This window comes from Dipodomys spectabilis, unplaced genomic scaffold (assembly GCF_019054845.1).
Source record: "Dipodomys spectabilis isolate Male_0828 unplaced genomic scaffold, ASM1905484v1 ptg000953l, whole genome shotgun sequence".
In the NCBI taxonomy this organism is placed as follows: domain Eukaryota; kingdom Metazoa; phylum Chordata; class Mammalia; order Rodentia; family Heteromyidae; genus Dipodomys; species Dipodomys spectabilis.
Window position 1 is genome coordinate 45945 of NW_024871630.1, and position 3837 is coordinate 49781.

Genomic DNA, 3837 nt, shown 5'->3' on the forward strand with positions numbered 1-3837 from the left:
CAGAGTTGCCTTTGATTCCCTAACCACAACACAACAATGCAAAACAGTTTTTACATTATATATACTTATGTATTTTATATTTATATGTGCTGATTTTAAATTTCACACAGTGAATCTTAGTAGAATTGATAATTTGACAAATATATTGACATTTATTCCCATAAATGGATTGGAATATAAATAATTAGGTTTAGAATATATATTAGAATATAAAAAGTATCAATGCAATATCTTTGCTATAAACTTGTGATACCTTCTAAGTGTTCGCGGTCTTCTGAATTCACATGGTAAAATAACAGTATTTTTTTCTGCTAATCTATAAGGGATTTTACTCTGATGCTTTGTTAATTGTTTTAACTCGCTGGTCCCAAGGTGTTTTAATCCATATTTCTGAAGCATTTATTACTGATTATACCCAAATTTTGCTGATATGATGTCTAAAAGCTATTATTCTTCTGCAGGACCCACGGTCCTAGGATACCAGGTCCCAGTTATCTGCACAATCAAATAACAAGGGCAAGACTTCTCACATAGGCCCATGAAACATGCCAGCAGAAAATAATTGAAGACTCATCTCGATTTCTCATTTCCTATAACATTTCAGGGCCCCAATTCCTTTCAAGAATTAGCAGTAATCAATTGTGAAATGCAAGGCAACTTAAGATGAAAGATGAGATCACAAAATCTGAGAGAAAGTACTGTAATTCAAACTTTCAATTTACAGATGACCAGCCCATATGAGTGAACAAAATAACAAGTGAACAAGATTATTTTTAATACCCCTCTCCTAATGATTAATGAAAGATTTCAGTGCAGCCAAAAAAATAGTTTGTGGAATGATAGATCCATAATTGGTCTACGAAGGCTAGGAAAACTTGATCTAGAGGTAAAATATAATTTAGAAAAACATTAACTAAGAAGATCTTCAGTGCTTCAAAACACTAGTACTTCAGTAAAACTAGATTCTGTAGTATAAAAATGTTGTCATTCTCAAACCAATGATAACCTACATTTAATCTCCTGAAAGTATATTCATTTTCAAATAAACTATTTAAGATCACATTTGCTAAAATAACACTTGACAAGTAGATGATAGTGACATTACAAGGTTTTCAAGTGTAGGGAGCAAGTTACAATAGAGTTGATTTACGTACCCAGCACTAATACCAAACAAGTTCAACCATTCATTAAAGTGTAGAAATAGTACCCCCCACCATTTGTGTTGTTCAGTAGGTGCCTTCCAGAAATGTGTTATATAGATCAGCCTCCCATATTTCAACTCAAATATTAGCTAATAAAGTAAATTTCATCACATAAGAAGGTACATTTTAAAAAGTCACTAATAGTTGCCTTATCATATGTTGTTTTATGTTTTCCCTATCTGTCTTACATAGTAAGAAATACGACTTTAAGTCTTGAATATGGGTACTGGTGAGAGATGTGACAAACATAAAATCTGTCTTCTATTTCTATCATATTCCTCTAAGTAGTAAATTTTAGTTTTCTTCTTTTTCCAAAACTTATAGGTAGTAGAAAAAATTATCCTACGTAAAATAAAATAATCGCACACAATTGTACAAAGCCATTTATAAAAACTGGTAGTTAGGAATAAATTCTAAGCCATTTTTAAACTTTCTTGTTGACTAAAGATTAATCTTCCAAATGAACGAGAATAAAATCATGTCTAAGTGCTTCACATCTCCAGTCTTGCAAATTGTTATTGCAGATGAATGAATTGTGGAAATGTAAGCTGACATATCTTCAAGTATATGTGGGATTGAAACAAAGGTGGAAGCTTCAATGCTTGATAAGAAGTGTACTCATTATCTTGCCCATTGTAACCCCTCTGTACAGTATTTTCACAATAAAAAAATTAAAAAAAGAAACTCATGGAATGTATATAAACCTTTCAAAGTATTAACAGACAGTTTAACAGAATGACTATCAGGAAATTGAAACCAGAGAGGAACAATAGTAAAAAATAGAATGAATGAAAAATGGAACAAGGGGCAAGTACAGCTAGAATACTCAATGTACATATGTAATAAAGGAAGTGGAAAATCTGAACTAAATCTTGGAGAAAGAGTTGGTTGAGACTGATAGAAGGAGTGACTCTGATCCAGGTGCATTAGACAATTAGATGGACATATTAATTGTAACACACTTGCACAATCTTTTGAAATTCAGTTAAAAAAACACAACAAACAAAAACACTCAAAAATCACAACCAAACAGCAATCTCTAGAGAGTATGAATATGACCTCTCAAAATTTTAAGCAGTTAATGAAAGGCAGTCTTTGGAAAAGCAAACAAAGCTGTTCAAAGAGGGCAGTTTGGGGTAGGGGAGAATTTTGAACAGATTTAAATAGATTGTCTAAGGTAATAAATCACCTATATCTACTGCAAATATTTTCTTCTGCGAGTGCTCTTTATCTCAACTGGATACTCCAGTCCTGAGGCACACTTGATAGCTTGTGAAGACAGAATGGAAGAAATAAGATCAAGAACCTATTACTCCACTGGAGAGAAAACAGTCCTCTATGTTTTCTCTCAATCTCTTCACTCCTCCATTTTCATACTTTAAATAACATCAGGTGATTTTGAAGTATATCTTTCCTTCTTTGTTCTCACAAAGGAATTGTTCAAAATAATTCATTAAATATTATTTGCCATTATTTTCTATCATGCTGTTTACTTGTCCAAGCGAGTTCATTAAACTTCCCCTTTTCATTTGGTTGCCACGGAAACCCAACAACAATGTTAATGAGTACCAACACTAATGCAAAACTTTGTCTCCAAAAACCAGTCCAAGAACCTATAATCACAAATATTTAGCTCTAATTTTTTCTTTTTTCTTTTACCTTGAAATCTTCTTGTGTCTAAAGTGCCCACAAAAATAAGTACTTTACCACTTTTTGGTTCAATCACTTCTAACCTCAAAGATATATTTTGCTAACAAGATGCTTAGAGGAAACCTAAGAATACTCCACTTTTATCTTCCCTCTTAAGATTCTCCTTAGATGCCATATCAGGACCAGTGAAGTTATTCTTTGCAAAATTATTTCAATAGATATTTTTTCTCTTGGTCTTGTATTTGCTCAACAAGATGTATGGAGAAGAATAGAGTTAAATCACCGATTCCTTGGATGACATTGTCTGTTACAAAGGACAATACTTCTATGTCCTACTTCTATGTCCTACTCTTAGCTCTTGCCTGATTTCCAATTTATTACAGCTTCTTGGCTTCAAGTCTAGTGAAGCGGAAGGACTATAAGGCGTCCTCCACTGCTACATCTTCATGGTTTCTCTTTGAAAACTCTTTTATTTGGAGGTGGAATTTATTTTCATGTCTTCATTCAATTTGTTCTGCATTATACTGAGCCAAATAGGCTCTGTAAAATCACTTTAGGTAACAAAAACATTAAGACAATCTATATCAAAAAGTTTTGGCCACCTCCACTGGTGAAACCAATATGCTTAGCTAGGGCTTCTAATAACGTGTTTTCTTACCTTTTCAGTTTGCTCAATTCTTTTCTGATCCTCAAACTTTTTGGCTTATGTACTAAGAGAAGTCTTCACTATCTCATGTTAATAAGGATATTATATTTTTGAGCTAAGTAGAAATGTGAAGTCATTGGTTTGAAGTATCCAACTAGATATTTTTCTGTGTTTCAGTGCTTCTCCTGCAAAGATATTGTGGAAAGTGTTAAAACAGAAAAGTGTAAATTCAATATGTTCTTTCATTGTGAAGGGCACATTCTCCCTAAATATTTTGACCCAAATTATTTTTTAAGAGAATTACTGTTTAGTAATTAAAGGTCAATTCATAAATTTTGA